This window comes from Protopterus annectens, chromosome 3.part0 (assembly GCF_019279795.1).
Source record: "Protopterus annectens isolate FY-2018-M chromosome 3.part0, PAN1.0, whole genome shotgun sequence".
Taxonomy (NCBI): domain Eukaryota; kingdom Metazoa; phylum Chordata; order Ceratodontiformes; family Protopteridae; genus Protopterus; species Protopterus annectens.
The window spans coordinates 1,477,005,626-1,477,033,439 of record NC_056731.1 but is presented as its reverse complement, the minus strand read 5'-3'; positions in this window follow the sequence as shown (position 1 = coordinate 1,477,033,439).

Below are 27,814 nucleotides of genomic sequence, written 5' to 3'. Positions count from 1 at the left end.
TGGTATCTATTAAACAGAAACAATTCTGACCAAAAAGCAGAAAAAATAGCTGTGAAAGGTTACTTAACTCTTTATTAGCTATCTATGTATTTATGAGGGATGGGATGGGGCTGTATGGCAGTAAATTATGAGGCCAGTTTACAAGAATTACTGCAGTCTTATGCTGCCATCTAGTGACATAAGCAGTGAAACACCAGGGTTGGGTAACAGCTATGGGGAAATTCTGTGGGAAGGAAGAATGGAATGAACATACGGAAGGAGACTTCTTTCGGGCTGGTCAAGCTGCTAATGTGCTAGCCCTAGAAATCACTAAAACAATTTAGAAATCTACAGCAGAAACAAAAACAGCTGATGGCTGAGTGCAGACACCTACACTACAGGTTACAGTGTGACAGACCTCTGTAGATAGTTGGATGGACATCAGGAATCTATGCAGTCCAAGTTGAGAAGTAAATGGAGGCAGTGGGGGGTAGCCCAAGTACTGGTATTTCTTTTTTTTTTTTGTAATATAATTTTTATTACAATTTTCAGTATACAATACAGATAAAGGAAGAACAAACAATGAAAGAAAGAACTGTGCATTCACTTACAATATTTGCTTGTTGTCAGATACATTCAATAATAAACTTCAGGAAACATACTTAACATTTACTAAACAAATGCTTACAATTAAACATAAGATCATAAAAGGAAGTATTTGCAATTGCACAAACTGAATTATCCCATAAGATAATATGTACCCATATATCTAAACCTATTCTAATTAATTATATATATATATATATATATATATATATATATATATATATATATATATATATATATATATATATCCACAGTTGTCACTGATAAAAGATAATCAAATTAGAGAAATTTAATATTATTAGAGGTACAAGGTATGGTGATAAGTATATGTTATATCCCTTTATGGATTGGCTGGGGGTTTATAACCTTGTCTGGTAAAGTTGAAAAACAGAAGGTAGAGCGTTTTAGGAGGGAGACTATTTAAGTGAGGAAAAGAGAGAGGGGAAAAAGCAAAGGAAAAGAAAGAAAAGAACTTCATGTATCCCATTTTCTCAAGTTGTGCTCTCAAAGTGCACCAGAGCTTGTAGACGTTTTTACAGGACCAAAATATATGTAAAGCATCACCTACTGAATTGGTACAAGTAGGGCATAGAGATGAGATGTTTGAATTAATTTTACTCAGAAATAGAGGCATATGATAGGCATTTCTGTTTATCATAAACTGAGTATAGATTAATTTTTTGAAGGAAGTTAGTTTTAGTGTTATGTCAATCGCCTTAAGCTTTAGTTTCAGAGTTATTTCATTGTTTTGACTCTCCCAGTACTTGGAAAATAAAATTTTGTCATGGTGTTTTATTTTTGTTATTAGTCTGTAAGAGTTTGAAAGCATTTTAGACCTTAATAGAAGCTGAATTATTAATTGCTGATAGAGTTGGAAATCTAATGATGTCACTTTGACCTTATCTGTAACTAGGATTACTAGGTATATTATTTGTTTGAAAATTATGTAATATCTTTTGTTGACTGCTAAGGATGCTATAATAGATTCAAATGTGAGGTCTTTGATTTTGTAAAAGTCCCAGACTATACAATTCTTGATGAGAGGAAATTTATCTAGATTTAACATGTTGTTGTTTAATTTGAAGTTAGGATTTAAGTGAATTGGTTGGGCCATCATTAAGGAATGTTTTAGGTCTAGAGATGTTATAAGCTTTTGGAACCCTACAATATTTTTTTATTAATGTAAGGTGAATCGTAAAGTCTTTGAGAGTTTTGGTATTAAGGAAAATGGTTGCTTTAGGATTAAGCTTGGATGCCATTAGGTGTGAATGGTAGATTTTTAACCATAGGGGATTCCAAACTTTATTTAAAGGATTGTAGTTAGCAATGTCTATAATACAACTAGCATTTATTTTATAATAGTATGTTAGAAAATCTGGGAGGCACATGCCAGCCTTTTCTTTGGGAAGGGTTAGTTTAGAATAGCTGATCCTAGTATTTTTGGGGTGCCATATAAATTTCCCTAGTGTAGTTTCCATTTTCAAGAAAAAGCTGTTAGGAATGTTCTGGTTGAGGGCATAGAAATTAAAAAGAATTTTGGGGAGGAAATTAATTTTTATAGTAGCTGTCTTGGAAAGGAGGGGGAGATTCATATTTTTCCATCTTGAGAGATCATCCATGATTTTAGACCACATTTTATAGAGATTATTTTTAATTAGTTCCTGTTAGGGATGGGTGAAGGTTATGCCCATATATATGAGTGAATAGTTAACTTTGATCTTTGTTTCTGATATGAAGAATTATCTGTGTCCAAGGGGGTTTAGTGGGTAAATTACTGATTTATTTGGGTTAATGGAATAATTTGAAATTCTAGAAAACTTGTCGACGGCACTTAAGATTTTTTCTAGATCAGTTGAAGGAAATTCAAAGTAGATATTTAAATCATCTGCAAAGGCAATATATTTCACTGGAACTTTGGAGATGTAAACGGAGTGATGAAATGTTTTTTGACTTATTTTCAACAAAAAAAACCTTCAAGATAGAGGTTAAATAACTAAGGTGAGAGCAGGCACCCCTGCCTTGTACCATTTATTATTTGAATTGGGTTTGAATTCTTTTTGTTTATATTTAGTGTAGTGGCTGACAAAGTTCGCAGATGACTGCAAACTAGGCGCCATAGTCGATACACCAGCGGACACATACATCCTACAAAAAGGCCTCACAGAAATGGACAACTGGTGCCGGAGTCATGGCCTTAAACTAATTGCCAAAAAATGTATAGTCATCCCCTTTGGGAAAAACAAAGTACCCACAAATTATCACATAGACAGCAACCCACTGAGTATGGAAAAAGTAATCAGAGACCTAGGGACCCAAGTCAACAGCGACCTCTCATTTGACACCCACGTTGCCAAAGTGGTTAGAAAAACATTCTACCTTGCACACCTTATCATGAAGGGAATCACATCCAAATCCAAGGATGTCATTGTACCCCTATACTCCTCCCTCATCAGACCCATGATTGAGTACAATGCCCCATTTGGTATGTACCTCAGCCGGCATTTGCAACAGCTGGAGAGACCACAAAAGTACCTCACCAAGAGGATCAAGGGTCTCCAACATATGTCTTATTCTGCCAGACTAAAGAAACTCCAGCTCAATTCAGTAGCATACCGCCTGCTCAGAGGTGATCTCTGCCTGACGTACAAGGCCATGTCCAATCAAGAACTGATGGACATGCTCCACCTCAAAAAATCAAAATCCATCAGAACCACGAGAGCTAAAGACTTAAACCTTGGCACAAGCATGAATAGGACATGCTGGAGGGATAGATTCATAAACCAGAGGGTTCCCATGCTCTGGAACAAGATCCCAGTTCATGTTAGGCAGAGCCCCTCACTGACTCTCTTCAAGAGAAATCTTGATGAGTGGATGGGAGGTCGTAAGTTTACCCCAGGGGTCACATCTGTGTTACTACTAGACAGGGGCACAGTAAACTAATTCTATTATACAAGGGGACCTTCACTGTGTCACTACTAGACAGAGGCACAGAATTCTAAATCTATTCTGTGCATTTTTGTACCATTTCATGGGGTGGCGAAAGCCACATCACTATGGCTAGGCTTACAAATGCCCCAGGGCAGATAGCCTAGTACTAAACTATGAAACTATGGATGCCTTGTTATAGAGAGTTGTGACCATGTTGATATATTCATCAGGGAAGGCAAAGCGCTTCATAATCTTGAAAAGAAAGTATAAGTTTACCCTATTGGATGCTTTTTGAGCATCTACTGAGTGTGCATACTTGGGTGATTTGTCATTCACAATCATATTGTCATATGTGCAAGGCTATGGAGAGGATCATAATGGAACTCATAAATGAAGACATTGGGGACCTACAGACACTGGATCCTACCCAATTTGGCTTTGTCAAGGGCAGATCCTGCCTCTTGAACTTGGTCGACTTTTTCGAAACAGTCACTAAGGCCATTGATGAGGGTAAGGCAGTTCACACAGCCTACCTTGACCTAGCAAAAGCGTTTGACACAATACCCCACTTGGGCATCATAGAAAAGCTCACCAGCTTAGATGTAAACCCATATGTCAGAAGATGGGTTGCAAACTGGCTCAAGGACAGAACCCACAGGGTTAGAGTTGCTGGTGCCATGTCAGACTCTAAGCCGGTCACGAGCAGTGTCCCACAGGGCTCAGTCCTGGGCCCTCTTGTTCAGCATTTATTTTTCTGAAGTGCAGGCAAACATAGGGGGGATTGTGGCTGACAAAATTTGCAGATGACTGCAAACTGGGCACCATAACTTGACACTCCATCAGACACAGACATCCTCCAGAAAGGTCTCATAGAAATGGATAACTGGTGCCAGAGCCATGGCCTTAAGCTAAATGCCAAAATGTATAGTCATACCCTTTGGGAAAAACAAGGTAACCCCTAATTACCACATAGGTGGTAATCCATTAAACACGGAAGAAGTTATCAGGGACCTGGGGACCCAAGTTGACAGTAACCTCTCTTTTGACACTCACATTGCCAAAGTGGTTAGGAAGACCTTCTACATTGCCCACCTGATCATGAAGGGATTCACATCCAGATCAGGAGAGGTCATTGTACCCCTGTACTCTTCACTTATCAGACCAATGATTGAGTACAACGCCCCATTCGGAATGTACCTTACCCGACACCTGCAGCAGCTGGAGAGACCACAAAAGTACCTCACCAAGAGGATCAAGGGTCTCCAACATATGTCTTATTCTGCCAGACTAAAGAAACTCCAGCTCAATTCAGTAGCATACCACCTGCTCAGAGGTGATCTCTGCCTGACGTACAAGGCCATGTCCAATCAGGAACTGATGGACATGCTCCACCTCAAAAAATCAAAATCCATCAGAACCACGAGAGCTAAAGACTTAAACCTCGGCACAAGCATGAATAGGACATGCTGGAGGGATAGATTCATAAACCAGAGGCTTCCCATGCTCTGGAACAAGATCCCAGTTCATGTTAGGCAGAGCCCCTCACTGACTCTCTTCAAGAGAAATCTTGATGAGTGGATGGGAGGTCGTAAGTTTACCCCAGGGGTCACATCTGTGTTACTACTAGACAGGGGCACAGTAAACTAATTCTATTATACAAGGGGACCTTCACTGTGTCACTACTAGACAGAGGCACAGAATTCTAAATCTATTCTGTGCATTTTTGTACCATTTCATGGGGTGGCGAAAGCCACATCACTATGGCTAGGCTTACATATGCCCCAGGTCAGATAGCCTAGTACTAAACTATGAAACTATGGATGCCTTGTTATAGAGAGTTGTGACCATGTTGATATATTCATCAGGGAAGGCAAAGCGCTTCATAATCTTGAAAAGAAAGTATAAGTTTACCCTATTGGATGCTTTTTGAGCATCTACTGAGTGTGCATACTTGGGTGATTTGTCATTCACTGTCATATTGTCATATGTGCAAGGCTATGGAGAGGATCATAATGGAACTCATAAATGAAGACATTGGGGACCTACAGACACTGGATCCTACCCAATTTGGCTTTGTCAAGGGCAGATCCTGCCTCTTGAACTTGGTCGACTTTTTCGAAACAGTCACTAAGGCCATTGATGAGGGTAAGGCAGTTCACACAGCCTACCTTGACCTAGCAAAAGCGTTTGACACAATACCCCACTTGGGCATCATAGAAAAGCTCACCAGCTTAGATGTAAACCCATATGTCAGAAGATGGGTTGCAAACTGGCTCAAGGACAGAACCCACAGGGTTAGAGTTGCTGGTGCCATGTCAGACTCTAAGCCGGTCACGAGCAGTGTCCCACAGGGCTCAGTCCTGGGCCCCCTCTTGTTCAGCATTTATTTTTCTGAAGTGCAGGCAAACATAGGGGGGATTGTGGCTGACAAAATTTGCAGATGACTGCAAACTGGGCACCATAACTTGACACTCCATCAGACACAGACATCCTCCAGAGAGGTCTCATAGAAATGGATAACTGGTGCCAGAGCCATGGCCTTAAGCTAAATGCCAAAAAATGTATAGTCATACCCTTTGGGAAAAACAAGGTAACCCCTAATTACCACATAGGTGGTAATCCATTAAACACGGAAGAAGTTATCAGGGACCTGGGGACCCAAGTTGACAGTAACCTCTCTTTTGACACTCACATTGCCAAAGTGGTTAGGAAGACCTTCTACATTGCCCACCTGATCATGAAGGGATTCACATCCAGATCAGGAGAGGTCATTGTACCCCTGTACTCTTCACTTATCAGACCAATGATTGAGTACAACGCCCCATTCGGAATGTACCTTACCCGACACCTGCAGCAGTTGGAAAGACCACAAAAGTTCCTCACCAAAAGGATAAAGAGGCTCAAACATATGTCATACGCTGCCCGACTGAAGAAACTCCAGCTCTATTCAGTCGCATACCGTCTGCTCAGAGGTGATCTGTGCCTGACATACAAGGCCATGGCCAACCCGGAATTAATGGACATGCTCCACCTCAAAAAATCCAAATCCACCAGAGCCACGAGAGCAAGAGACTTAAACCTCAACACAGATATAAATAGGACATGCTGGAGGGACAGATTCATCACCCAGAGACTCCCTACACTATGGAACAGAATCCCACTCCATGTGAGGCAGAGCCCCTCACTGACTCTGTTCAAGAGAAATCTTGACGAGTGGATGGGAGATCGTAGGTTTACCCCGGGAATCATCTCTGTGTCACTGCTGGACAGAGGCACGCAAACTAATGGGTATAGTATTCTCATCCTAAGAGGTGGTGAAAGCCACACACACTCTGGCTAGGCTTATAAATGCCCTAGGGCAGATAGCCTAGTATGAACCTATGAACCTATATTGGTTATGGCTTCTATAGTCAGAGTGTTGTCCCACACATATCTATTATTCATGAATCCCTATTGGTCATGAGATAGGATGTGTGGTAGTACCTTTTCTAATCTGTAATGCAAGAACTGATGATAGAATTTTTATGTCTAGATTGATTAAAGCAATTGGACGGTAGTCATTTGGGCTGAGACTAGTGTCATTAGATTTTTGTACAAAAATAGTCTTGGAATTATTTATGTATAAATCAGAGATGCCAGATTGGATTATATAATTGTAAACTTTGAGTAAAAGGGGAGCTAAGAGTTGCTTGAAGGCTTTATAAAATTCCACAACATAACTACTCAGACCCGGGGCTTTTCCTGTTTTCAGTTTGTTTATGACTAAAAGGATTTTGTCAACAGATACAGGAGCCTTGAGTGATTGCTTGAGGGTGTTATTTATTATTGGAAATTGTAGGTCATCCAAGAAAAGGTCAGTGAAGACCTCCCCTTCGAGTAATTGAGGTTTGTACACTTCTTTACACACCTCTTCAAAGACATGAATGATTTCCTTGTCTGTGAAAAAAGACTTGCCATTATGGTCAATTTGTTTTAGTCTAGTAGGTGGGGGGGGTTGATATTTATTATCCTGGCCAGAAACCTTGAAGGGGTTTGGGCCCATTTAGCATATCTATGAAAGAGTCTATGTTCTGTGAGAGAGTATTGTTTTACGCATACTTTATGTAGTTGTTTTTGGATGGAGATCATCTGTTTTTTGACATCTGTAGAGAATTTAGTTTGCAGTTCTGACTCTTGTCTTTTTAGTTCAGCTTCTAATGTCGATACATGCGATTTAACTTGTTTTTTGATTAAAGATGCATTTTGAATAAGGATACCTCTGAGCGTAGCTTTAGCTGCAGCCCAATGGATGTCAAGGGGAATATCCGAATTGTAAAAGGCATTTGTTGTATGGGATAAGAATTCCTGGACTGCTTGACAGAGTCTTATTATTTAAAAGATTTGAGTTAAAGGACCAGTTTGATAGAATTTGTTCGTCAGAGTTTGGTCTGGAATTAATTATGTTAAGATTAATTTTGGCATGATCAGAAAGAGTTCTAGGGTCACTACTGTAAGTTATTTTATAAGTTGAGAAAAATGTTGAGATTAGAAAAAAGTCTATCCTAGACCAGGAGTTATGATATGCTGAGAAAAATGTATATTTACTACCTAAAGGGTCCGTTCTGAAAGATTCAAATGGATCATACAGATTAAAGTAATCAATTATGTTGCCTAGGAGGTTGGTAAGGGCAGCAGGTTATTTATTAGCTTTGTATGTCCTGTCAAGCTCAGGTCTGTTAGTCATTTCCAGTGCCCACCCCAGATCAATACATGGTTATGAAATTTTTCAAGGAGTAAGTAAATTTCATATAAGAAAGAGGATTGGTATAAGCAGGGCCCATCAACATTTAATATAAGGATTTCTTTATTGCAGAAGGGAATAGAGCATGTTAGGTAACACCATCTTCTGTTAGGATCTCACCCACTTGCTATTAATGAGGCTTTAAAACAGTTTTTAACAATTATGGCTACTCCTTTAGAATCCGTGCAGTTCCCAGCAGTTATTATTTGTTTAATCCATTTCTTTTTGACATCCTTTTTCCGTTGTTCTTTTGTTATGTGGATTTCTTGAATAAGAGTTATCTCGAAGTTAGATTTGTATATTATATGTAACACTAGGTTATTTTTCTTATTATTTTGTAAACCCTTGACATTCCATGATTCCAAAGATATCATTGGGGAGAACCTTTGGTAATCCGACAGTTTATACTAAAGTTAGATAGAGTGAAACAAGAAGGTATGACTGAATTATATAGGAAATTATAACCAAAGTAGCAGTAGTTAAAAGCATATTTAGATAGGTTAAATATATAGTGATAGTAAGAGACAGTGACAATCCCCCCTTTCAGACCTCCCCCCATGCTTATCCATATCCTACTATTATCTGAAAGAGATAGAGGAAAACTATTTACAAATCAAACTATTGTACAAAAAATTTCACTTGTTCCAAGATCCATCTGACTACACACACTAAAACTTCCTGCTCTATGTTGACTTTAACTAATTAAAGCAGAATGTAAGCATTCACTTGCACTAGCTCAATAGAAGGAAGTAACAAAATCCTCTTAATATTGACAACTGAGATATTTTAAAAAGAACATTTTAAAAGCAGTCATATTTCGTAGTAGAATATTACTATTTCCAGTACTCAGTAGATGACATCTTCATTTAGAGCATATAGTAAACAAGTGCAGCATTAAGGTTCCTGATTATATATGTAAACAGTTTACTTGTTAGATACTATTATAAATTGAATAGCTGTGAGTGTGTATAAATAAGCACCTGTATGTATATATGTATTCATGTATATATGTAAACATCCAGTTGTAGAACCACACATGAAACTATACACATCCACACCCACATAAATAAAATAACACATGTGTATGTAAAATGGGATGAAAGGGGACAACAGACATGCCACTGCTACATGTGGTATTGGCTCAAAATTGCCAAGGATATTACACAATAAGGCTTGGAACTATAATTGTGGCAAATCAAACAGTATTGAATGGAGGAGACAGGTAGCCTACTGCAGACAAAAACTTGGGTAGTTACAACTTAAAAAAAGGCTATTGCATCCTACTGTTTGTATATGTACACTACATGGTTCATACAGTCTATCTGAGTGTTAAGCTAGTCAATAGATTTTCTTGCTGTTCTGTCAAGTATAAGAGTTAACTAGTAAGCAATATGAACAGTGAGCATAATTGTCTTATTTATGTAGAAATAAGATGGGCTGGACATAAAAATGGTTCAGAGCAGCACTGTGTTGCAGCAATGAAGAAATGTATTCCTTTATACACCATTTGCACGCATATGAAATAGAAGTCTGCTATTATATGAAGAGCAACCCATGTGGTAACTTCAGACTCTTATGGCAGAGTGCATGAAATGAGATACCTTAATCTTAGTATAAGGAGGGGTTTTAGGTTAGTGCTACTTGTCATTAATTATTAAACTAAGTACACATCTCAGCAAGATCTGTTAACCCCAAACTAAATTGCAAGCATACACCACAGTATAAAGACACCGCAACAGCTTAGATACAATGAGCAGAAATGCAAATATAAGATCTAAAGACAAAAATGTAAATATAAGAGTTAAAGGCTTTCTTTTTTTCTTTCTTCATTCCTTTCTCCTTTCCCCTTTTCCTTTTTCTTAACTTCCACCTTCTTTTTTCTACTTTCAGATAGAAACATTACAGATAATCTTCTTCTTCTTTTGGCTTTTCCCAGTTAGGGGTTGCCACAGCAGATCACCTGTCCGCTCATGACTGGTGGTGGAGTTTTACAGTGTCGAGTTGCCAGCCCGGCACCCAACCTTCCACAGAGGGCACACACATGCACGCACTCATGCCTAGGGCCAATTTAGAGTGTCTAATCCACCTACATTACAGATAATATTTAGGCAAAAAGCAAATAGAGACACAGTACTACATATCAGCAGCTAAAAGACATGTGGGACAGTGCAGAACTGGGGAAGGATACTGTGCATTACCAAGAACAGAATGCATAAATCAAAAGAACTTTATAAAATTAGTCATTTGCAGTATGAATAAATAGTCAATTTATAGCCAGACAACATTTAGAACTAGCCATTAAAGAGTTCTTCTGCAATTTAGAACTCATGAGGGTGGGGTAGAAGGCAGCCGTTGATTTCTACTTACACTGATTCTTTTAGCCCAAGAGTCCAGCTAAAAAGCTAGAACTGCAGATTTCTTCCTCTGTTCATGCTTGTGCTGAGTGTAAGTGATATAATGTTGTCCGGGATGTAACAGAGAAACTCCTTTAGAGCATCCACCATTTTTCCTCTTCATTTTTCCTTCCCTATTTCTTTTTTTCATTTATTTGCTTGTAACTCTCCTGAAGACTGCTCGAAAAGATCAGGAGATAAGGCGGAGTCGGCCTTGTATGACATAATGCGCAGAGCACGTTTTTGCACTCTAACCTCAGTAAGCAGAGCTTCTTCCTGTAAGAAAGACCAGAAGATGATATTAGGAGGTCAGGGGGCACTAAACGGCCACATGGTTCGGCTTTGCGGCCTGCACATAGAACACTGAGATGAAAAGAAAATGGGAATGGGTTTTACTTGAAGCAGTAGTCACGGCTCAGAAAATTAGAGGTAAAAAAAAGATTTTACCTAAACCACAAGGCTGTAGGAGAGTTTCCATCACTGTTTTATATCCATTTGGGATTAGATCAGCTTTAAAAAACATGTGAGTGCATCATTTTGTTAAAATATTTCTATTTGTTTAGGATCAGGTCTGATTTTGATGTTGTGTGTACCATTTTGTTGTTTGTTCACCCCGAGGTAGTCTGCACTTCACCAAATGCTTTGTGAAAGACATATTTCTCTTCTAGAAGGTTTTTTGATGGAATATGTGGCGCTTTTGTGTTGAAAAGAAACAGTTGCTGGGTATTTCATCTGGAATTTAATGTTTTTGTTTATCTGGAACTTGCAGAAGGGTGAGAGAGTTTGTCTAGACAGCTTTATAGGAAATGGTAAATCTTGGGCAATTGTGATTTTGTTTCCTTTCCATGTTATAAACTTCTTATTTTTTGTAGACAACAATATTGATTGAGCGTGGGAGGCATTTAATAATCTTGTGTAGACTTGTCTTGGTGCATCCGGGGATTGTGATTTTCTCAAAGCCCGATGCATTCTCTCAATTGTGAATGATTGTGCTACTTCTTTATTTTCTGTGAAAAGTTCAAAGATTTCCTTTGCAATGTTGAAGAGTTGTGGCTGTTCAAACTTCTCTGGTATACCTCTGATCAACACATTATTGCATCTCGCCCTTGCTTGAAGATCTGTTATTTTTTGTTGCATGTCTTTTATGGAAGTTTCATTTGTGGAGATGGCTTTTTGTAGTTCCTGTATTTTTATCTCATTGCCCATAATTTTTGCTACATTTTGGTCCAGTCTAGAAATAATTTGTTCCAAGTTGTTTCCAAAAGAGGTTAGTTTTAAAGAGAAGGCTTGGATTTCAGACTGAAGTGGAGTTAATGCTGCTTTGAGTTTCTCCATAAGAAAGGGTTGCTCAGATTTATTTTTCAGGGATTGCTTAGGAGCGTCCGACTGTATTTTAGATGTTTTTAGTCTTTTTGTAGAAAGTTCTTTCTCTGGAGATGATATTAATGACAATCTAGTCTTTGAGGATTGTGACTGCATTTGTTCCATCTTGAAAGGATTTTTTGTTTATTTGCTTGTGTAGAATCCTTGCAATGCTGTCAGGCCCAAGCACATGTGGCTGGATATACCACTACACCTCTGCTGGAAAAAAAGATCAGCTAACCTTTTGGTGCTTTAAATCCAAACATTTTTCAACAGGTAAGTGTGATTTAGTTAGCTCTGTCTTGTAAGATCTTTTTTTTTTTGTAGGTTTGGATGCAACAGTAGCAGGTGATTTAAACAGATTGGCTGATGGTGGTAAGAGCTTACAGAAGTTAGTGTTTCCTTGTTAGCGGCCATCTTGGAATCCCGTATTACTGGTATTTCAAGCTGTAAGACAAACAAAAAGGTACAAAGGTACGTTAGTAAGAAGGGGAACAATTATTACAAACCTATGATGGATAGATTCAAATTAAATTCAAGAGAGAAGTATATTGTAGCCATCAGCCATTGGCTTCCTGATGGCCGGCCAACTATAACTTTTTGAAACTCCTTGTTTCGATAGGTTTCGCTTAGATGAATGTTTACTTAAAAGCTGTCGAGCATGTCGTACTAGACATTTTAAGCATTTGTTCATCTAATATAGACCCATGTAAAGCCACTGCCCAAATCATCAAAAAAAGATGGTGGTGATGATGATGACAATGAGGAACCTAGAACTGCTGATGCTTGAGCCATCCTGCCTGTACCGTGGAGGAGTTGTCCCCATGGCCATGACAGAGACAATTTTTGAGAGTAGATCAGGGAAGTCATTACCAATGTGTTCCAAACACATGTGAGAATATGATGAGGACCTTCTTCAATAAGATGGCATGGGTTATGCAGGAATCATTCAAGATAATAGCTCATGAGATCATTCAGGAGTCTGATCCACATCAGCCTGGCCCACCCTGTCAGTAGGTATTGTCTGTGTGCTCTACTTGTGTTCTGCTGCCAACATGGTGACTGACATTTAATTGATTGGACTGTATATACACTCTTGTGCATGCATAACATGTATCTGTCATGCTTATCTGTTAATATTGTGTGACATTTACTGTGGTTTCAATGAATGCATGATAAACATTAAGGCATTACACTGTCCACATATATTCAACTGTCTATGTATTGTGCCAGTTAACCTGTTGATAGTACTGTAACAGGCAACCTGTAAACATTTGTCTTACTGTGAAGACTAACCGACAATGTAGGTTGTCCATATTCCAAACTAACAGTGTCATATCCCTTAGATATCTGTTTTGCCATATCAGGTATGTACAACATACAAACATGTCATTCCACATGGTTTTGAATGACAGTTGTCATGATGTCCCACTCTCATGATGTGGTGGTCTGCCATGGTTTGGTAATACTGGTGCTATTTGGGATCAGATGCAGGTGTATTGTGTGTATGTGCAGTCCTCCTTATCTGGCTGCATCAAAGAGAAAAGTAACATTAATCTGTACTCAGTGTTACAGATTACAGTCTTTCACAGTACATTACAACATGGTTGTTGTATGTAGCATTTCCACACCCGTGATGTAGTGACATTGGTGTACACCTTCCACAAATAGTTGTATACATATTGATTGTATGTATGTGTGCATGGGTCTAGTTTAAAACGTCAATTTACCAGAATGTCAGCGTTCATAACAGTGAGACCACAACGGTGAAGCCCACACCCCTGCTAACTAAATATATCAACTCTGAGATTGCACTACAGTGGAGAACACAGCAAAGGTCACCACGGTGGCTCAGTCATGATTTTCCCCAGAGTTAATTTGCGACATTCCGGGAGTTAGGCTTTATGAAGTTGCAACGTTGTGGTCTTGCTGTTGTGAATGTCAATGTTCTGGTAAGTCGACGTTTCAAATGTGACCCGTGTGCGCTTAGCCAGATACATACTGGCACACATATGTAGCTTTGACAAGTGAGCACTCAGTGATATACTGCAAATGTGCTGTAATGATGCTCACACAGGTGTCCTCTTTTCTGTAATGAGCAGTGCAGGTTGACATACATATGCATTTTTTATTTAATATTTGAAAATTTTTAACTTGCTTACCTATGCATGTTGATATAACAGGATTGCAGATTACTGTCTGTGTGTGTTTTATACATGTCCAGTTTTGTGGACATCAACAGTCCATCTGTCTATTTGTTTAAATTGATGTCTGTGTGTCTTCTACTGCACCATATGGGCTTTACACATGCATTTGCATTGTGTCACCTTATCGTGTCCTCATTTACCATGATGTGTTTGCAGGCTGTCCACCTCCCTACAACTTCAATATGGCCCTGGTGTTTGTTGCAGGTATGTTTGCCTTTATCAAAACTACTGTCCACAGCTAGTTAATTTGAGATGGTGAACATGTGCAAATGTCTGGGTATTTTACAAAGTGAGACATAAGCACACAAGCTGCTGGCTAATGCTTGAAATACATCCTTGTTCTTATTCTACTTGTGTTGTACCCTCTGTATGTTTTTCACATCCATGTGCACAACCTGCTATATTCAATATTCTGTCCAATTAGATTTTTTAAGATATTATTACATGTCATTGGTGCAGGTATGTGTATTGATGTTGATTTCATGTACATTCCATTACTGCCATTGATAAACATACATACACATATGCAACTGTATGTTGTCCTTGACATGGCATATGTGTGTAACATACATGGATTTGGTTGTATACACCTACTTGTATATGTAGCAGCCTTGGATGATCTTCTGCAGTACTTCTGTTTGGCACTGTGCTTGCTTATTTGCCTTTCACTTGCATGGTCATAGTTTGTTTATGTCCTTTGGAGATATGTACCATTGACTGACCTGCATTTGCTCATCTGTGGAGTAGCTTGGCTAACACCTGCACCACTGATGGACTAATTGGATATGTGTATATTTATCCAATCTGTACTGTGATCCTACATTATTAACCTGGAACAAACATTTACCATTGGTCATACACATCCAGGTATGACGGTCACACATTATACAACATGTGCTAACGCGGTATTGCATAGGTGGATATTTTTATGCATTTTACCATGTCTGGTATGCATTCTCATCCTGTTTGACAACTTTCCATTACCCATGTTGTACAGTGTCTGTATAACTCACCTGTCCATACTGTTTTCTTTCCGAACCTTTATCTGTCTTGTGCTATGCCATTTGTTCTATGGGCATACCTGCTGTGTTCACCTTCACCTCCTCTCTCCCTATGTTTACCTTTCTTTCCATTTAAAAAAAAAAATGGGGCTTTTTCCCACCAAAAATATTGCCATGCCCCCGCTCTTTCCCTTAGATTTTCCTATTCCAGCATTCCTCTTGTTATTCACTCTTCTTTACCTATGCCCCACGTCCTCTCTTCTATCTTCTACTTTCCTCAGGTGTATGCATTACTTGTGTTCCCCACACAGGTCCTGAACCCAGTGTTAGCAGCTGTTAGCTATGGTGAAATGGCCATGAATGCCCTTCACCTTTAATTTTCTTTTTATTAGGAAATTTACCGATTCCTTCAGAATACATGAATTTAAGTCAATATATATTTTATGGTCATGTATTATGTAGATATCTGCAGTAATGAAGAAGGGGCTGTGAGGATGGTTTTGAGACAATATGTGCAGAAGTGTTTTGTTGCATGACTGATGGGTCTTTCCAAACCATTTTTAGAAGCAAGTCAAGTTTCTACTTATATCTAATGGTGACTTTAGTTTAGAATTTAAAAAGATGGAGAGTGATTTGTTGAAATTAAAAAGACTTCAATGGGGTATAATATTTTTTCAAGAGTTACCTAAAAGAGTTCTTAGGGGGCTTGTAGGTGTTATGCAAGCCAGTTAGCAGTGATTTTTCACCAGAATTGACTAAGGTGTGAAGAGTGCTTAATGAAAATACTGGCTTGCAGTATGTACAGCTGTTATTAAAAGAGAATAAGCATACAGTAAGTTAGCTTGAGTCATCTATTGTTTCCACATATAATGTTTTAAAAGCGTCTTTGTCAACAATTAATTGTGATGCTAAAATAGAATTTATATGTGGGAAAGTGGTGGCAGAGAATGAATCACAAAAAAGTGTAAGTTAAAGAACTTTTTAAGGGACAAAATTGACTATGAAAGTGAGTCAGTTTTCAATTCCAACTTTAATTAGCAAGAGACGATTGATGAAGACGTTGGTAGCTTACAAACTAGTCAAATTCAAATGGGAGATGTATGTATGCAACAGGGAGATTCCCATAAGATAAAAAGAACCCATGAGAGAAGCACAGCTAGCTACAACAACAATAACAACAGACATAGAAGGAATGGTATGCCCAGAAGAAATAGTTTTGCTTTTGAATGAATTCCTCAGGATTTTTAGAACTTGGAAGTTTTCCAAGATGGAGGAACTGGCAAGAGAACTTGGATGCAAGTTGTGGCATAGTCACCTCAACCAAAAAGACACTGCAATTGAAAGAATCAGTGGGTAAGGAATCACAAGAATTAACTAATTTTTTGAATTTACAAGGTACTGTAGATGTTTCATTTCAAACTATCAATCTTTCAAAGTTTTTTTAAACAAAGATCATCTAAGACTGCGGAACAAAGGGCTTTCTTTTGTGGCAGCTTGCAGAGTCGACATTGTTGACATTATTAATTCTTTAAGGGAAATTGTAAGAACACTTAATTTAAAAGTTTTGTTACCTCAGACCAAACAACCTTCTTTTTTATCATTTTTTTTAGTGTGTGAAACCGAAGCTAAGAAAAGCTACCCTTCAGACCAAGTATTGCCAGTTAGGGGAGTAAAACAGAAGCTGTGGTGATTTTTGTAGACAAATACCTGCATAAAGTAGTCTGTAAAAGTGACTCATTATTAAGGATTCTTTTGAGTTCAGCAAATGCATTTCTAATATCAAATTAAATGATGATATGTATTTAGCAACAGCTGACATTACGCCTTTGTATACTGTGATTCCTAATGAAGAAGGCTTGGAATTTTTAACAAAGAGTTGTCTTGTTCTAACTTGTTTTCTTTTCAACAGGTGAGGTTATTTACAGAAATATTTGGCTGCTACTTTGTCCTACAATTTTTTTTGTATTTAATAAAGACATTTTTCAACAAACAAATAGTGCAGAGATGGGATCTGCAATGGTGCCCAGTTATGCCAATTTATTTATGGTAGGTTGGGAAAAAGAGTATGTGTACAAGTCCAAGTTTCTAAGTTTATACTTTTTTATAAGAGTTTTGTTGAGGATGTGTTTATTGTATGCAAGGTAAGTGTTACAGAGCTTATTAAGTTTACAGTGTATCTTAACAATGTTTCAGCTTACTTAAAAGTCACTTTTAGAATGAATACACATAGCATTGATTTGTTTTGGATGTCACAGTATATAAAATATAGTAAAAGGTATGTTTAATGGTAAAATGCACAAATAAATGTTCAAAGCAGTGCCTATTTACATTTCCAAAGTATGCATAATGTGAAAGTAAAATAAAATATAGTAAAAATGAGAATTTATTAAAGCAAGTAGGCTAACTGATTATTCAAAGATTTTTATTAGGGGATATGATTTGTTGAGAAAGAAGTTTGAAGGGAGGGGTTATCCAAGATTTTTAGTTGACAGATTGTATAATGAAAGATGAAAAAAGATCAAATAACTGGAGATTCCTTATCTACTTTCCTGAGCTAAGAGGGGTTATTTGGGAAATCCCAATGCTTGTTAATAAAAAAGGAAGGAATCTTAAAGATCTTTTTTATCTAGGAACCCCAACTGTGATAGAGGAGGGGAAGTTGTGTCAGTCCTGAAATTATTGCAAGTCTATTAAGAAAAGTTTTCAACTTTTTTTCAAAAGTCAGGATGAATAATACATTTAATTGTAAATCCAAATATGTGGTACATATTAGTATATACTTAATTTCTCATGCATTTTATATAGGTAGAACCATTAGAGAATTTAACACCGGGCTTTATGAGCAGTTGTATGCTATTGAGAAACTGGATACAAGAAATGCTTTAGCAAAGCATATTTTGAAGGAACATTTTGATGTTATTAAAACTAATGCTAGTAAAAATTATTGTGTGACTGATTATGTCAAGAATTATGAATTTAGTTTTGAAGCAGTGCATGAATTACATTGGAAAGAGCACTGCTGGCAAATCAAATTGGATGCCTATAGGTTCCCAGGTTTGAATGACAAAATAAATTGCATGTAATAAGAAAGGGTTAAAACAGTGATTTTTTTTTTAAATTGATGTTGATTATTGGGTTATTTAAATGTCTTAGTAGTGTAAAGGGTTGATCTGACGAAGTTCAGCTTTAACAAATTTAACAAATTTAACAAAAGCACTTACTGTCATCCATTATAAAGGGTATTGGTTGTATTTTGGACTAGTTTATTTTCACCTTTTAATCCATGTCAAAGTCCATTGCACTATATGGACAGCACAAGTGTAATGCTTTGTGTAAATCATAACTAATACCTCATTATTACTATGACAAAAACCTGCTTGTACATGGAGTCATAAGACTAGCCATAGCACGCAACAATATACATCAAGATTCTTGATTCATTTCAGATATAATCTCAATTATTTTTTTTCACATGAATCCTTTATCCTTTTTTTCAAATCTCTGTAGAAGTTCTTGCACCAAACACATACATTTACATTTTTTTTTTTGGTGAAACTCCAACTTCTACTTTTACCCCATATATCCAGCTCTATTACATATCATTGTAGCATATTGCCACAATTGACTACTGGCAATCTTATTTCTGAGTGAGCTGAAAAAAATTGGATTGCTTCTGGTGAATGTTTTATTTATTTTATATTACATTTGTTTACTGGAAAAGTCTGACTGGACACAGGTCATTTTTCAGCGGAGGCCCGAGGAGAAAAGCTCCAGTTACAAGGATATTGTTAACATATGGTAGCATACATAGAGTACCAGTTACAGACATTTCCACAATTCAACAAACATACAGGATACCATTCTGATGGCAAAATAATACAAAATGTTAAAGACATATATTTCATTTCATGGAAAAAAGTCCCATTATAGATCATAATGCTACAGTTGCAGATGAAATGATTTAGAGGGTTATACACATACAGATTTAGTTGCTGCAAATTTGACTGAAATGATAAAGAGGGTTATAATCTTAACGGATGAAGTTACTACTTGCTGTTATATAAAATAAAAAGGGTAGTAGGTTGTTTGGGAAATTAGGAGGTCTTAACCAGGGGAGTAACAAGAGTAAAACCAGGTGTCCACTAGGTGTGATTTGAGAAGGTTTTTGAATTGTGAGATAGAACTGATGTGAGGTAGCTTTGGGAATGGGTTTTAGCAAGGGATATTTAAGGATGCGTGGGGTGTAGAAAGTTTTCAATGCAAGCTTTTGCTGAAGCCCTCCCTACTGTCACTATTTTAACTTGAAAGTGGACAGATGAGGATGTTGTCCTTTTAAGATGAGTCTGCCAGTATCTGCATTCCCATTCCTGGGAGGGCTTTTGAGATGAGTATGAGTCAGCAGAAGGTGGAAATACTACCCTATGGCATTTTGGAAGCATGCCAATCCATTAAAGGAGATTTCAGAAAACACAAAGAAACCAAAGCTAGTTCACAGAAACCACCTTCAACAAAAGTGGAGAATGACTTTTTCTCCACTGTTGTGTGACCTTGGAGTTTGTGTATATAATTTTGGAGTAGTGTCCAACCGCATGGATAGTGCAGGGGGGTTTGCCCCCTCCCAGAAAAAAAATATATTTCAGTGTTTGCTGTAGGCAGATTCAGCAAACTGGTTTCAGTTTATTTGCAGTCATCAAAAACACATTTGATGGATCAACATAAATCCAGAATATCAGTGAATATTTGAAGTACACTGCTTACTGGTGGTGCTGAGTAGGTGAGCAGTGTCATGCGCTAACTGAGTTGTAAAGCTGTATCATAGCTGGTGAGCTGTAGTGCATGCTATCTACCTTTTAATGATTACTAGTTTTATAGCTATCATCATTGTTATTGACTATCGGTATCATAATTAAATATTGATGTGTTATAATTGTTATTACAATAAATTTGATTGCTGAGGCAATTTTAGTGTGGTCATTGAGAGTGGGGAAGAGTTATGGTGTTCATAGCCAAAAGGTGCATTTTCCTTGAATTCTGCAGCACAAAAGCTATAGGTTATATATGGGAGAAACTGCAATTGGCCTTTGAAGAAACTTGTCTCAGTATTTCTCCATATTGGAAAAGTTACCTGTCATCATCACTAGTTCACTCCTGTCCCCCAGCAATCCTTCATTTCTTCCCAAAACATGTTTGTCATCTCATATCAAGAAGCTTCCCTTTTGAATAAAAATTATTTAAATACATTCTGATTTTTAGAGTTTTTTTAACTGTGAATTAATGAAATAGATTTTACCAGGATTCCTTCAAAAATGGATTTCTCCAAATCAAGTAATGTGCTTTTTCTGTCAGCATTTGTCTGTTCTAACTCAGAAGGTGTACAGCCTTGCTTGTATAGGACCGTTATTATTTTTACCCTTTGCTGAAAGCAGTCATCTGGTTAGAAAATAAATATAGTATGTGGGGAATATTGAGGTACAACCCCTAAAACTGGAGGTTGGTAAAGTCATAGCTAGCTCATCTAGCTCCTAGTGCCATACCTCAGAGAGAGAAAAAAAAGTCTGGTTCCCAACATAATGCTCCAAAACACTGCCATCTGGAACCAAAAACCAACTCTAAGGTCTATTCCTCAATGTATGCTCTTTCAACAATCCCTATACAAAGATGGAGATTTGAGTTTGAGATTCCATATCCTTCTGAAATTGCATGCTAGCACAAAATATTCTAACAAAGTTCAAAACCATAAACAAAAAAAAAAAAGCAAAAATACCTAAAAAAATCTACTTTTAATTGTAGCAAATAGCTTGCTAAAAATAGTAATCAGTTTGCTGTGCTTAAAACAGAGCCCACTAAGTGCTTCAGCACTTTAGTGTTTTGCCCTTGAAAGCAATTACAGTATTAGTATTCATTACTCAGTGCTGGTACTGCAATAAAGCCTCATTGACAGCAGCTGTCAGTTGCATCCACTAACTTACACCAATGGTGACTACTCCGTCCCCCGGATTCTGCAAGCATTGCACGGCATGCAGGACTAGTGCAGGAGCCCCAGCAGGCAATATGTCTGCCGTGCGATCCAGGAATAACCTGTAGGGACGTGCACGAGCGCTCCTGCACTAGTCCTCCATGGACTCAGCCCTGTATGCAAATTACCCCATTTGCAGGAGAAATCCATGCAAAAGAGGTGAGTTTGCAATCCAGGAAGCTAGAAACCAGCCGTGCAGCACTAGTGTAATCTGCAGAAATGTACTCCGCCAGTAAATGGGTACATTTCTGCAAATTACAAAACGGAGCCATGACAGCTCCAAATAAAGGATGGATATCATGTAGAAAGCATGCTAATGGCCAACTATAGGGCCATTAGCATGGAAAACATTTGCAAAATTTAAAAAAATCAACTTTTATTTTTTTTTTTTACTCAATCTCAGCTGGTTAATCGTAGGGCAGTGGCACGTAAATGGGATCATGTGGAAAAAAAAAAGAAAAAAGCCCATAAAATAAGTATTTTAACCAAAATCACTATCTTCCCATTATACTCAATGGCAGGCAGAAGACAACATGGCCAGTGAATAGGGATTGCTAAGGGGGGAGGTTCAGTGTGGGACATGTAACTATGCATTAGCAGGCAATCCTATGCAAATGAGGGGAATGATACTGAATCCCAGATTTCCCCTGCATGCTAGTCAGCAACCAACAGTGGAAGAGCAGAAATAGCTTGGTGCAAGCCTAGCAGTTAGCTGACATCATAGGAGGGGTGTGTCAAGCATACTGTAAGCGGATTGGAGCCCTGTGGCTCGGGTTTGCTCTTAGCTTAGCAGAGTTAAGCAAGGGGGTGTGTCTGAGGCTGCCTAGCACTATTTACATTGCCTAAGCATGTGTGCACATCATGCACCAGGTTTAAAAGAAAAAAAAATTAAATCAGGAAATAGCAACTCTGTGCACATTTCTGCACTGTGTTTGTGCAGCGCACCCCCAGGCTTAAACAAGAAGGCAATGGGAAGGGAAAACAGCAGTTGGAAGGTAATCTAGGAGAACTAGCATAGATGGCAGGTGAAATGCATCAGAGTCAGACAATTGCACAGGCAGCAAACCAGCCCAGCACAGAATACTACTATAACCTAGGCAAACACCTTTCCCTCTGTTTTTCCCATACTCTACACCACCAGTGTATACAAGTGGGGAAATGTTAACAAACAAAACAACAAAATGATAGGGGCTGCAATAGCTATCATACAACAACATGTGGAAGAGGCTGAGGGTGGTAAGGATGTGAATGGTGTTAACCAACCCACAGTGAGGAGATGGAGAAGAGTGTGCACACCCAGGGTAATCTACCAGGGGCTACATGAGCTGGAGATAGTGGAGTGTTATAGAGTAGACAGGGACCTCTTACAGCAAATTGTTGAGCTGTGCCAGCCACGCCTGACTCACAGAACTAATAGAGGGGAACCCATCCCAGTGGATACCAAGGTATGTGTAGGCCTAAGAATACTAGCTACAGGTACCTTCCAAAGACCAGCTGGAGATATGATGGGGATCTCACAGGCATAAGCATCCAGGGTACTCCACCATTTCCTGGATGCCATGTCAGCACATGCCTGTGAGCACGTATATTTCCCCAACACATGTGAGGCATTGGCCAGCAATATGCAACTGTTCCACCAAATAGCAGAATACCCTGAGGTAGTGAGTGCTATAGACTGCATGCACATATGCATCAAAGCACCACCCGGTGAACGGGGTGGGTTCTACATCAACTGCAAGGGCTTCACCTCCGTCAACTCCCAGGTCATGTGCGATGCCCAGGGCATAATAATGAATGTGTGTGCTGGCTGCCCTGGAAGCTATCACAATTCCCACATCTGGCATCTGATGCAGCTGTACCAGAGATTTGTCAATGTGGACATCCCTTACGGTCACCTAGTGGGGGATACTGGTTATGCACTGGAGCCGTGACACCCATCAGAAATGCACACACACCCGAACAAGAACTCCATAATGAGGCACACACACAGTCCAGAATCATAATAGAGCATGAGTTTGGGATGCTCAAGTCACAATTCCGGTGCCTGGACACATCAGATGGAGCCTTGCAGTACTCACCACCTACATGTACCCAGATTGTCATCATATGTGCCATGCTACACAATATGATCCCGTAGAAACAGCTGCAGCAGGAACAGCATGGGGCAGGGTCACACAGCCCCCCACCATTGCCAAGGCCTACAAAGGTACAGAGTACCTCAGAGGAGGAACAACCTGAGCCTGCCCTTGTAGCCAGAATGAGGCATGCCCAGTTTGCCCTGGCCTTGGCAAAGAGGCAACACATAGCACATACACTGACACAGGAAGGACCCAGGGAATGACACCTCTCTCTGACTAACACATACAGTAAAGGTGATGCCAAACATGACACTACCTGTGCTCATCCATGTGTAGGGAGTATGCTATGTGCATCTGACATATGCAGCCCTGTAGCACAACCCTCAATACTGGCACACCCACAAGGTAAGTAACTCAAACTACCAATTGCCGAATGGAGTAGTATGTGTTGTTACCTGTATCTATGGTATGGATGTGAGCATGCAAGGGAATTGGGTAGCTGAATGGTATGCCAGCAGATAGTAGACACCTATAGTGGCACCAAGAGATCTGTAACAAATACTGGTGTCACCATAATAAGCAGTACTACACAGGGCAACAAAATCCCACTGCAGGAAATGTGCTGGGCCACATGTGTGTCCATATGACTCACACATGCCAGTCATGGAGGTTCACATACCCAACAGCAGTCTCAGCCAGCAGGACAGGTGTAGACAAACACAAAACAAGGCTGTGCTATGGCCTCTGAATGATGCCTAGGGGTAACCAACCCCCCCAGGTCTACACAGACAGACTACAGCAGGTCAGGCAGTGGGATGTTAGTTCTGAAGAGTAGGAGGTCAGAAACTAATACGTAGGTCAATCACACCTAAGACCTGTAGTACACTGATATACCTCTAGTGAGCATGATAGTTTAGAATACAGAATGAAATGGAGTACCAGGCATACCAGTACAGTCATAGCAAATGTGTACAAGTGTCAGGTATGCCCTCCCCCATCCCATGTAGAAATGTAGAAACAGTCAGGTGTGCCCTTCAATCCTGTGTAGAAATGTAAAAATAGTCAGGTGTGCCCCCCAATTCTGTCTAGAAATGTAGAAACAGTCAGGTGTGCCTCCATCTTCTGTAGAAATGTAGTAACAGTCAGGTGTGCCCCCCCAATCCTGTGTAGAAATGTAGAAACAGTCAGGTGTGCCCCCCCAATCCTGTGTAGAAATGTAGAAATAGTCAGGTGTGCCCCCCAATTCTGTGTGGAAATGTAGAAACAGTCAGGTGTGCCCCCTCAATCCTGTATAGAAAGTTCGTAACAGTTAGGTGTGGCCCCCACTCCTATGTAGACATGTAGAAACAGCCAGGTGTGCCTCTTCCTCCAAGCTAGCATAGAAATGTAGTAACAGTCAGGTGTGCCCCCTCCCAACCTCTGTGTAGAAATGTAGTAACAGTCAGGTGTGCCCCCTCAGGTGTGCCCCCTCCCCCAATCCTGTGTAGAAATGTAGAAACAGTCAGGTGTGCTCCCCCAACCCTATTTAGAAATGTAGTAACAGTCAAGTGTGCCCCCCAAACCTATTTAGAAAAGTAGTAACGGTTAGGTGTGCCCACCCACAACCCTATGTAGAAATGTGTGTCACGGACTGCATTTTACATGAGCTCCAAGAAGAACTGAACCCTCACTTAAAATCACTGTTCAGTCTCAGCCTTACAACAGGATATGTACCCAAGGAATGGGTACAGCAACAGTGGTCCCACTCCATAAAGGTGGTGCCACAACGGACACCGGAAACTATCGCCCTATAAACCTAACTAGCCTGGTCTTCAAAGCTATGGAGCTTATAATCATGGAACTCATAAACAAAGAAATTGGGAACCACCAAACACTGGATCCTACCCAATTCAGCTTTGTTAAGGGCAAATCTTGCCTCTTGAACCTGGTCAATTTCTTTGAAACAGTCACAAAGGCCATAGACGAAGGGAAGGTAGTCCACACAGCCTACCTTGACCTTGCAAAAGCCTTCGACACAATACCCCACTCAGGCATCATAAATAAGCTCACCAGCTTAAATATAAACCCCTATGTCACAAGATGGGTTGCAAACTGGCTTAGGGATAGAACCCACATGGTCAGAATTGCAGGTGCCATGTCAGACTCTAAGCCAGTTACAAGTGGCGTCCCACAAGGCTCAGTCCTGGCATCTCTCTTGTTCGGTATATATTTCTCTGAGGTACAGACTAACACAGGAGGACTATGGATGACAAAGTTTACAGATGACTGCAAACTGGGGGCCATAATCGACTCGCCGGCTGACAGAAGCATCCTCCAAAAAGGTCTCACAGAGATGGATAACTGGTGCCAGAGCCCTGACCTAAAGCTAAATGCCAAAAAGTGCATAGTCATCCCCTTTGGGAAAAACAAAGTGCCCACAAATTACCACATAGGTGGTAATCCATTAAGTATGGAAGAAGTAATTGGGGATTTGGGGACCCAAGTAGATTGCAATCTCTCCTTTGACAATCACATTGCCAAAGTGGTTAGAAAGACATTCTGTATAGCCCACCTCATCACAAAGGGGTTCACATCTAGATCAAGAGAGTTCATTGTGCCCCTCTACTCATCAGTCATCAGGCCCATAATTGAATACAATGCCCCATTTGGGATGTACCTTACCCGACACCTGCTACAACTAGAAAGACCCCAAAAGTACCTCACCAAGAGGATCAAGGGTCTCAAACAGATGCCCTATGCAGTTAGGCTAAAGAAACTCCAGCTCTACTCAGTTGCTTACTGCCTACTCAGAAGCGATCTGTGCCTGACGTATAAAGCCATGTCCAACCCAGAATTAATGGACATGCTCCACCTCAAGAAATCCAAATCCATCAGAACTACACGCTCCAGTGACTTAAACCTCAGCATAGAAATAAATAGAACATGCTGGAGGGACAGATTCATATCCCAGAGGCTCCCCTCACTCTGGAACAAAATCCCAATCCATGTCAGATAGAGCCCCTCAATGTCCCTCTTGAAGAAGAATCTTGACGTTTGGATGGGAGATCGTAAATTTACCCCTGGGATCTCTTCTGTGTCACTGCTAGACAGAGGCACGATAAACTAACCTTAAATGGGCTATCTTCTGTGACCTACTATACAGAGGCACAGTCAACTAATCTAAGAAGGGTGACAAAAGCCAAACACACTCTGGCTAGGCTTGTAAATGCCCTAGGGCAGATAGCCTAGTATCAACCTATGAACCTATTAACCTATGTATGTGTAGGTATAATACTAGTGCAGCACAGATGCAAAGAGGTGGCCAAGGTAGCAGGATAGATTGTAGCATTTGCACAATATGCAGGTATGTGTGTGTTAGGTTGGTGTGTGTTTCATATTGTGTGAGAGTGGTCAGTATGTATGCATGTTGAGGTAAGACCTGGTGGCCATTGCCCACTACTGCTGATGACAGGGCCAAGTCCTCACAACTGCAGTGCCAAAGACAATTTCCACAAGTATAACACATGCTAGCAGTAAGCCACTGTAAATGTGTGGTGGTAATATGTGTCACCATCTGAAAGATTGACATTGCATGGCTGTTGGGCTAGCAATAGAAGCAGTACACAGGGAAAAGTACCCCAGACATACAGTATATATTGTGTAACTGTGAAATGGACACACCCTTGGAATTGTACATACAGATATGAATCATATTATCTGGTCCTGTAGTAGGGGATGCAGGTGTTGTCTGCCCGAACACTTGCAGATCACAAAGGAGGTATAACTCATGTTTTGGGAAACAGCTGATGTACCTGCACATGCCAGCATAACTGGAATGCCCCATGCATATCCGTGTGTCAGATGCAAGTAGTGTCCATAGCACACATGCACCCAGCTCATGCAAACACCACCCACAGGTACATCTCTGGTCATATCCCTGCTGTGGGGAATGGGTACAATATGACCCCACCTGTATTTGGCAATAGCAAAAGAATGCAGCATGCAGTGCAGGTGTCCTGTGCAGGTGTGTCCCCAGCTGTAGGTAGCACCCTGCCAGTATTGATACCACCTTATCAAGACTGATAGATGGTGTTGGCATAAACACCTAACACACCTACCCTGTCACCCCAGAGGAATATACTGTATGGCGGTCTGAGACTGTAAGACTGACAGTACTCAATGGCCTGCCACATCTGGCCCACATAAACACCAAATGGCTCACAGGCCTCTGACATAGGCCTGTGTCTCACACGTACTGCCAATGCATGTTATGTCATGGACACCCAAATAACAACATAACACACTCCACATAAGCCATATGCAAGGCCATGTGGACAAACGACAGTAACATGTCCAACTGCATGAACTGTGTACCAACAACAAAATACAGCTGTGATGGGGTGATAACCTTAGGTAAAGTGTCAGAGAATGTATGCATAACATATGGAAGAGGATAGAATGACAGTAGGGGGAGTGGGAGCATGG